This window comes from Berghia stephanieae, unplaced genomic scaffold, assembly GCF_034508935.2.
Source record: "Berghia stephanieae isolate SIO BIC M18660-M18661 unplaced genomic scaffold, UCSD_Bste_1.3 scaffold2661, whole genome shotgun sequence".
NCBI classification, from domain to species: domain Eukaryota; kingdom Metazoa; phylum Mollusca; class Gastropoda; order Nudibranchia; family Aeolidiidae; genus Berghia; species Berghia stephanieae.
In genome coordinates this window covers 1-9284 of record NW_027623802.1, presented here as the reverse complement: position 1 = coordinate 9284, position 9284 = coordinate 1, and the positions used below count along the sequence as shown (strand labels likewise).

The following is a 9284-nucleotide window of genomic DNA, read 5'->3' as shown; positions in this document are numbered from 1 at the left end:
GGCTCGCACAGGCGTCGGATCCTTGGTCCGTGTTTCAAGACGGGTCGGGCAGGTACCGGAATAACGCTGCGCACCTTTCGACGGACCGGAGCCGCCCGCCCGGGAGGCCGAAACCCCCGGGGCGAACCGCCGCCGTTTGTCCGCGGTCGACCACGGCACCCGAATTTCGACCGCTCTCGTGCCAACTGAAAGTTTGAGAGTAGGACGAGGGCGTTTCGCCCCCGATGCCTCCAACCATTCGCTTTACCGAGTGAAAATCGTTCCGTCGGCACGGCTATCCTGAGGGAAACTTCGGAGGGAACCAGCTACTAGATGGTTCGATTGGTCTTTCGCCCCTACGCCCAAGTCGGGCGGTCGATTTGCACGTCAGAGTCGCTTCGAGCTCCACCAGAGTTTCCCCCGGCTTCGCTCTGCTCAGGCGTAGATCACCATCTATCGGGTCCCGACGCCTGCACTCATGCTCCGACAGGGCCGTCAACGCGGCGACCGCCGGGCCGGCGGTGCGCTCCGGGGACTCGGTGAGTCGCCCGAGAGATCCCGCCCTCGGCCCGCGAGGGCCTCTCGCTTTCACTTCGCCGTGGGGTTTAGTGGAAAACCTGCGGCTCGCACAGGCGTCGGACTCCTTGGTCCGTGTTTCAAGACGGGTCGGGCAGGTACCGGAATAACGCTGCGCACCTTTCGACGGACCGGAGCGCCCGCCCGGGAGGCCGAAACCCCCGGGGCGAACCGCCGCCGTTTGTCCGCGGTCGACCACGGCACCGAATACGACCGCTCTCGTGCCAACTCGCGCCCACGATCCGCAGGCCGACGACCCGCGTAGGGCGCGCGGACGAGACGGCCCGGTGCCGGTGGCAGCGGAGACCGCCGTGGTGGGGCACGCGCCCGACCCCCGAACTCGGAAGGCGTCCCCGTCTCCGGGGCGCCTCCGCGGGGGGCACGGGCGACCAGCCGCCACGGCGGGACACGTCGCTCGGCTCAGCCAGTTTACCCTTGGCGGTTTCACGCGCTTTGCACCCTCTCTTCAGAGTTCTTTTCAACTTTCCCTCACAGTACTTGTTCGCTATCGGACTCGCGCAGGTACTTAGCCTTAGGTGGAGTTTACCACCCGCTTCGGGCTGCACTGCCAAGCAACCCGACTCCGGGGTCGAGGTCGGCGGAAGGGAGCGCCGCCGGCAAGGGCCTGGCACCCGCTCTGGGCAAGCCACGCTCGAGAAGACTCGCGCGGCGCTCCCGATCCCGCTCGACACCGACCCGAACGCTACAGCTCCCGCGGGCACGGGCCCAGGGGGTTTCAGCGCTGGGCTCTTCCCGCTTCACTCGCCGTTACTGGGGGAGTCCCCGTTGGTTTCTTTTCCTCCGCTTACTGAAATGCTTTAGTTCGGCGGGTACCTCGTCCGATATGAGGTCGGCAGATCGCCCATCCGTCGGGTTCGCCGCGCGTCGTTATACTTACTTCCCCGCATACCCCACGAAGCCCTCGCTCGCGTGTACATCGAGCAGGCCCGAGGATTGAGGAAGAAGCAGCCGATCGCGTGCGTGCTTCCCGTCTTCGGTGCGCGTCTTATTCGTCGTCCCCCGCCCATACCCAGAGGCCCGGGTGGGGACGACGTCTCCGTGGTCAGACGGGAGCCCTCGATCTACGGCCGCCAGTCGGGCCGAGACCCGACCGGTACGGCACGTCGCGCCGCTCAGTCCCCCCGAGAAGACCGGTTGCGGCGACGTCGTAGGGCCGACCCTCATACGGACGTGGCCGGTGACTTACGCCACGGCCGCAATTTGCGTTCAAGACGTCGATGTTCAATGAGGCAGCTGCAGTTCACACGACTCAATACGGCTGGCCGCACTCTTCATCGACGCGCGAGCCGAGTGATCCACCGCCAAAGGTTGTATTTATTTTCTCTCGCTTAAGGGCCAAACGACGACAAAGGGTGGGGGGGGCAAGCGTTGCGCGCGCGGTTACTCGCGGCGCAACGCCGCCGCCCCGTTTATCAGCCTGGACCGCTCCCCGGCCAGGGAGCAGCCCGGCCTCACCGGACAGTGTTTTAACCCTTCACCCGTCGGGCGGGCGGGCTGGGGGCAAAACGAAATCGGACGTGATCCTACCGAAGGTTCACCTACGGTAACCTTGTTACGACTTTTACCCTCTCGGGGCAGCGCAGTTCGGGCGACATCGCGACGACTGCGATTTCAGGAGCCGAAGCTCCGTCTCGCCGGCCACTCGGGGCCCTGGCTGCGCCGTCCACCGAAGGTAGCGACGGGCGGTGTGTACAAAGGGCAGGGACGTAGTCGGCACGGGATGCTGACCCGTGACTACGTGGCATTCGAGTTCACGGCCCAACTCGCAGGAAGACCGACCCCGGACATGAAGACTCCTACGCTCACGGTCTACACCGCGCCGGCTGGCGCCACCACTGTAGCACACGTGCAGCCCAGGACGTCTAAGGGCATCACAGACCTGTTATGGCTCCATCTCGTACGCACTGCTCGAGGTCAATCCCTGCAGGACGCGGCCTGCGCGACGGCGGTCCGGGGCACCGCCTCTCCCTGAGTGGGAAGACCGACGCCCGACCCGAGAGCCGAACGCCGACCCAACCCGTGAGACGGACCCCTCTTGACCGCCGTTTGTTATCCGCCAGGGCAGAGTCTCGCCGTTATCGGAATGAACCAGACGGATCGCTCCACGGGCTAGCAACGGCCATGCACCACCACCCACCGAATCATGAAAGAGCCTCAGTCTGTCAATCCACGCGGTGTCCGGACCTGGTAAGCTTCCCCGTGTTGAGTCAAATTGAGCCGCAGGCTCCACTCCTGGTGGTGCCCTTCCGTCAATTCCTTTAAGTTTCAGCCTTGCGACCGTACTCCCCCGGAGCCCAGGCACTCTGATTTCTCCGGGGCCTCGCGAGGCTTCCCCACAGGGGACGTCCCCGCGTAACCGGTCGGCATGGTTTACTGTCGGAACTACCGCGGTACCTGATCGCGTTCGTTCCTCCGACTTTCGTTCATGATCAACGAAGGCGCTCTTGGCCGGTGCCTTCGCTCTTGTTCGTCCCACCGCGATCGTCGGATTCCACCCTCCCGCGGTAGTACGCCGCCCCCGGCCGTCTCTATAGACCTCGCCCACCGCCCCCACGGAGACCGGTCCGTGGTTACATTGCGGGGCGGTGGCGTCATCACATCGTTCCGAGCAAAGCTGTGCGAGCACGACCTGCTTTGAGCACTCCAATTGATTCAGGGAGAACACCGCCCGTACCTTAGTGTCGGCCCAGATACGCCACGTACCAAGCCGACACGGCTTAAGACGGAAAGAGACTAAACCGGCAGCGACGGGCAAGCGATGCCCGGCGAGATCCGTCGCGAGGGTCCGGTTGCGGCACCGGAAGGCACCGCTTGCTCCATCCCCAAAACCACGACGGTGCATAATCGCCGGGGCAACGTCACCCGCGGTTTGTCGCTGCCGTCACCTCAGAGATCCAACTACGAGCGTTTTAAACGCAGCAACTACAACATACGCCATCGGAGCTGGAATTACCGCGGCTGCTGGCACCAGGCTTGCCCTCCGATAGGTCATCAACGGCACGTGTTTGGTCTACGCTCAATCCGACCGCTAGGCTCGCATGCGAGCCCAGCCCCGACATTTATCTTCACTACCTCACCGTGCTGGGAGTGGGTAAGTTGCGCGCCTGCTGCCACCCTTAAGCGTGGTAGCCGTCTCGCAGGCTCCCTCTCCGGGATCGAACCCTGATCCTCCGTCACCCGTAGCCAACACGGGGGGCTCTTGCCCGGGCCGTCTAAATTTGATGGGACGGCGAGCAAACGGGCACGCCGCTAACAGCGGTCGTCACATACCCAGAGTTCGCCTCAGCCTGGCGGGCGGCGTTAACCACCCGCCGCCGGTCAAGATCCTAATAAATGCGCCCTCTCCCGCGGAGGTAACCCCGTTAGGAGGAGGACTCGTGTGCACGTATTAGCTCTGGGATTCCTACAGGTGTCCGGACAAACATCGCCCACCCCGTGTATTATCGCCGATATACTGAGCAGTTCGCGGCTTCCCCTTCTGTGTAGGGTGAGCATAGGCGTGCATGGCTTAACCCTCAAGACAAGCATAAGACTACAGGCAGGATCAACCTGGTAGCGTATCCATTTCCAACCCGGCGGGACGGACCCGCTGGGACAGGAGGCTACGGGCGCCGACGACCGAAGCCCAGACGCCGAGAACTCCAGCGCTCGACTCCTTCGCCGACGGCCCTTCTCGACTCTACCGCACAAACGTTCACCCTTCGGCCTTCTCGCTGCTGGGTCGGACTGCTCCGACCGCCCGGACACGCTCGCGCTCACACGACTCTAGGTCCTCTACCGAGGAGCTAACCTGGGACCGACTCCGGACTCTCCGACCACCGCTCGTCCAGGCGCTGGTGACCGTGGGTGTACCAGAGGCCACCGCGCGCCTTTCGGCTCGCCTTGCTTCAATTTCAATTTTTCCGACCGACGACCGCCTTCCCTACTATACGTCCCAAACCCCTGGTAAGGTAGCCCTTTTCCTCTTGCGGACTACTAAAAAAAAAATTTTTTTGGTGCAAATTCAGATTCGACCCAGGCACGTATGGCAAACCCGAGCCCGACCTCGAACAGCCCGAATTTCCCATCGCACTACTCTAGCGAAGTAGCGGGAACGCGTTTAACGCCGCGTAAACGGTCTTCCGAGCGAGTACAGGGCCCTAACGGGAAGGGCCCCGAAGTTCAAAACCGGTCGGCAATGGGGAGGTCCCAGGTGCGATCATAGGTGGTGGGTTTATTTCATTCAAATTCGCTCCGTAGAGGAAATGCGCTCGACCAAAGTTTTTTCCCTCGGCCCTCGGAGGGCTTACCGCGGGAGCGTCCCGGCGCTAGAGTCCTTCTCGGCCGTAGCGAGAGCTTCTTACCCCAGGGACGCCCGTGCGGTAAAGCCTCGAATCGACGAGGCGATAAAATCGTATGAATAAAGCTCCCAAACCGGGATTTGAACCCCGGCAGGGTTGGCCGGCCGTGGGCCAACTCGATCGAGCCCGAGTCGTCGATCGCCCGACTCTAGCGAAGTAGCGGGAACGCGTTTAACACTCCGCCAAGCGAGTACAGGGCCCTAACGGGAAGGGCCCGAAGTTCAAAACCGGTCGGCAATGGGGAGGTCCCAGGTGCGATCATAGGTGGTGGGTTTATTTCATTCAAATTCGCTCCGTAGAGGAAATGCGCTCGACCAAAGTTTTTTCCCTCGGCCCTCGGAGGGCTTACCGCGGGAGCGTCCCGGCGCTAGAGTCCTTCTCGGCCGTAGCGAGAGCTTCTTACCCAGGGACGCCCGTGCGGTAAAGCCTCGAATCGACGAGGCGATAAAATCGTATGAATAAAGCTCCCAAACCGGGATTTGAACCCCGGCAGGGTTGGCCGGCCGTGGGCCAACTCGATCGAGCCGAGTCGTCGATCGCCCGACTCTAGCGAAGTAGCGGGAACGCGTTTAACACTCCGCCAAGCGAGTACAGGGCCCTAACGGGAAGGGCCCCGAAGTTCAAAACCGGTCGGCAATGGGGAGGTCCCAGGTGCGATCATAGGTGGTGGGTTTATTTCATTCAAATTCGCTCCGTAGAGGAAATGCGCTCGACCAAAGTTTTTTCCCTCGGCCCTCGGAGGGCTTACCGCGGGAGCGTCCCGGCGCTAGAGTCCTTCTCGGCCGTAGCGAGAGCTTCTTACCCAGGGACGCCCGTGCGGTAAAGCCTCGAATCGACGAGGCGATAAAATCGTATGAATAAAGCTCCCAAACCGGGATTTGAACCCGGCAGGGTTGGCCGACCGTGGGCCAACTCGATCGAGCCCGAGTCGTCGATCGCCCGACTCTAGCGAAGTAGCGGGAACGCGTTTAACACTCCGCCAAGCGAGTACAGGGCCCTAACGGGAAGGGCCCCGAAGTTCAAAACCGGTCGGCAATGGGGAGGTCCAGGTGCGATCATAGGTGGTGGGTTTATTTCATTCAAATTCGCTCCGTAGAGGAAATGCGCTCGACCAAAGTTTTTTCCCTCGGCCTCGGAGGGCTTACCGCGGGAGCGTCCCGGCGCTAGAGTCCTTCTCGGCCGTTAGCGAGAGCTTCTTACCCAGGGACGCCGTGCGGTAAAGCCTCGAATCGACGAGGCGATAAAATCGTATGAATAAAGCTCCCAAACCGGGATTTGAACCCCGGCAGGGTTGGCCGGCCGTGGGCCAACTCGATCGAGCCCGAGTCGTCGATCGCCCGACTCTAGCGAAGTAGCGGGAACGCGTTTAACACTCGCCAAGCGAGTACAGGGCCCTAACGGGAAGGGCCCGAAGTTCAAAACCGGTCGGCAATGGGGAGGTCCAGGTGCGATCATAGGTGGTGGGTTTATTTCATTCAAATTCGCTCCGTAGAGGAAATGCGCTCGACCAAAGTTTTTTCCCTCGGCCTCGGAGGGCTTACCGCGGGAGCGTCCCGGCGCTAGAGTCCTTCTCGGCCGTAGCGAGAGCTTCTTACCCCAGGGACGCCCGTGCGGTAAAGCCTCGAATCGACGAGGCGATAAAATCGTATGAATAAAGCTCCCAAACCGGGATTTGAACCCCGGCAGGGTTGGCCGGCCCGTGGGCCAACTCGATCGAGCCCGAGTCGTCGATCGCCCGACTCTAGCGAAGTAGCGGGAACGCGTTTAACACTCCGCCAAGCGAGTACAGGGCCCTAACGGGAAGGGCCCGAAGTTCAAAACCGGTCGGCAATGGGGAGGTCCCAGGTGCGATCATAGGTGGTGGGTTTATTTCATTCAAATTCGCTCCGTAGAGGAAATGCGCTCGACCAAAGTTTTTTCCCTCGGCCCTCGGAGGGCTTACCGCGGGAGCGTCCCGGCGCTAGAGTCCTTCTCGGCCGTAGCGAGAGCTTCTTACCCCAGGGACGCCCGTGCGGTAAAGCCTCGAATCGACGAGGCGATAAAATCGTATGAATAAAGCTCCCAAACCGGGATTTGAACCCCGGCAGGGTTGGCCGGCCCGTGGGCCAACTCGATCGAGCCCGAGTCGTCGATCGCCCGACTCTAGCGAAGTAGCGGGAACGCGTTTAACACACCGCCAAGCCGCGCTCGGGCTAACGAGCCCGGAGTCAAGGCGGCAGGAGGTTCCAGGTGCGATCAGTGGGACTTCATTACCCGGAGAATGCGGTAACCAATCCGCCGGGGGATTAGCGGGAGCTCCGGGTTGACCTCGGCGTTGGCGAGGCTTCTTACCGGGACGCCGTGCGTAAAGCCTCGAATGCGAGGCGATAAAATCGTAGATAAACTCCCAACGGAGACCGCGCAGGGTGGCGCCGTGGGCAACTCGATGAGCCCGAGTCGTCGTCGCCATCTAGGAGTAGGGTAACGCGTTAAACACTCCGCAGGGTCGGGCCAACGGAAGGGCCCCGAAGTTCACCGCGGCAAGGAGGCCAGGTGCATCATAGGGGTGGGTTTATTTCATGATCGCTCGTGAGGAAAGCGCTCGACAGTTTCCCGCTGGGGGTTAACCGGGGAGCGCCCGGGCTGACCTCTCGGCGTAGCGGGACTCTTACCCAGGACGCCCGCGTAAAGTGAACGACGGGCGATAAATCGTATGAATAAGCCCAAACGGGATTTGCCCGAGGTTGGCCGGCGGGCAATCGATCCAGGCCGATCGTCGATCGCGGATCTAGCGAGAGCGGAAGGTTAAACTCGCCAAGCAGTACAGGGCCTCGGGAAGGGCCCGAAGTTCAAACCGGTGGGCAATGGAGTCCGGTGCGAGTCTATTAGCGTGGGTATTCATTCATCGCGGAAAGCCGTCGACAAAGTTATTCCCTGGCTGAAGGTCCTACCCGGGATTGACCCGGCAGGTGTCCGTCCTCGGCCGAGCGAGTCGACCCAGGGACGCCCGCTAGCTCGAACGACGGGCGTAAATCTATGCAAAGTCCAAACGGTTCAACGGAGGGTTGGCCGAGTGGGCCAACTCGATCAGGCGAGGTCCGCGACTCTGCGAATAGGGGAGGTTTATACAATTCGCCAGAGAGGGCAGAAGGCCGAAGTTTAAAACCGTCGGCCACTGGGAGGGTCCCAGGTGCGATCCATAGGTGGTAGGGTTTCGGTTCATCAAATTCGTCGTAGAGGAAATTGTCCCCGACCAAGTTTTTTGCCCTCGGCCCTCGGAGGGCTTACCGCGGGAGCGTACCGGCGATAGAGTCCGTTCTCGGCCCGTAGCGAGAGCTTCTTACCCAGGGCGCCGTGCGGCTAAAGCCTCGAATCGACGATGGCGATAAATCGTAGGAATAAAGCTCCCAAACGGGATTGAACCCCGGCAGGGTTGGCCGCCCGTGGGCCAACTCGATCGAGCCCGAGTCGTCGATCGCCCGACTCTACGAAGTAGCGGGAAGCCGTTTAACACTCGCCAACGGTACAGGGCCCTACGGAAGGGCCCGGAGTTCAAACCGGTCGGCAATGAGGAGGTCCCAGGTGCGATCATAGGTGGGGTTTATTTCATCAATTCGCCCGTAGAGGAAATGCTCGACCAAAGTTTTTTCTCGCCCTCGGAGGGCTTCCGCGGGAGCGTCCCGGCGCTAGGTCCTTCTCGCGTAGCGAAGAGCTTTACCCATGGACGCCGTGCGGTAAGCCTCGAATCGACGAGGCGATAAAATCGTATGAATAAAGTCCCAAGCGGGATTTGAACCCGGCAGGGTTGCGGCCCGTGGGCCAACTCGATCGAGCCGAGTGTCATCGGCCCTGCGAAGTAGCGGGAACGGCGTTTTTAACCCGTCAGCGTACAGGGCCCTGCGAGCCCGAAGTTCAACGGCAATGGAAGTCCCAGGGTTCCGGGGGTTTTTCTTCATCGTCGTAAGAATCTCGACCCAGTTTTTTCCTCGGCTCGGAGGGCGTAACCCGGTCCCCCCAGAGCGTCTACCGGAGGGAGTTCTACCCGGACCGGGGTAAGCTCGAATAGAGGCGTAATCATGATAAAGCTCAAAACGCGGCAATTGATTCCCCAGGCTGGGCCCCGCAACTCCGCAGTGCCCAGAGATCGGACTCGTAAACCGATCCAGGGATCTGTTCCCAAGGGATGCCCCGACTGGAGGCCGGGAACCGTGTGCAGCCACTCCGACAGGAGCGGAACGTAAGCCCTAACGAGGGCCCGGAACGAATTCAAAACGGTCGGCAATGGGGAGGTCCCGGTGCGATCATAGGTGGTGGGTTTATTTCTTCATTCGCCGTAAGAATGCGCTCGACAAGTTTTTTTCGGCTCGAGGCTTACGCGGGAGCTCCGGC

At 61.4% G+C, this 9284-nt stretch overlaps 1 non-coding gene and 2 pseudogenes across 1 annotated transcript; all 3 read right to left on the bottom strand.

Annotated features, from left to right (window-relative positions):
• Positions 1-1408, bottom strand: LOC144961493 (large subunit ribosomal RNA; annotated as a pseudogene; the record flags this gene model as incomplete).
• A 322-nt stretch (positions 1409-1730) lies between these two features.
• On the bottom strand, positions 1731-1886 carry LOC144961491 (5.8S ribosomal RNA). Its single transcript, XR_013643179.1, has one exon. It is a non-coding gene; the product is annotated as a 5.8S ribosomal RNA (ribosomal RNA).
• Positions 1887-2091: 205 nt separating this feature from the next.
• On the bottom strand, positions 2092-4131 carry LOC144961492 (small subunit ribosomal RNA; annotated as a pseudogene).
• Between the last annotated feature and the right edge of the window lie 5153 nt (positions 4132-9284).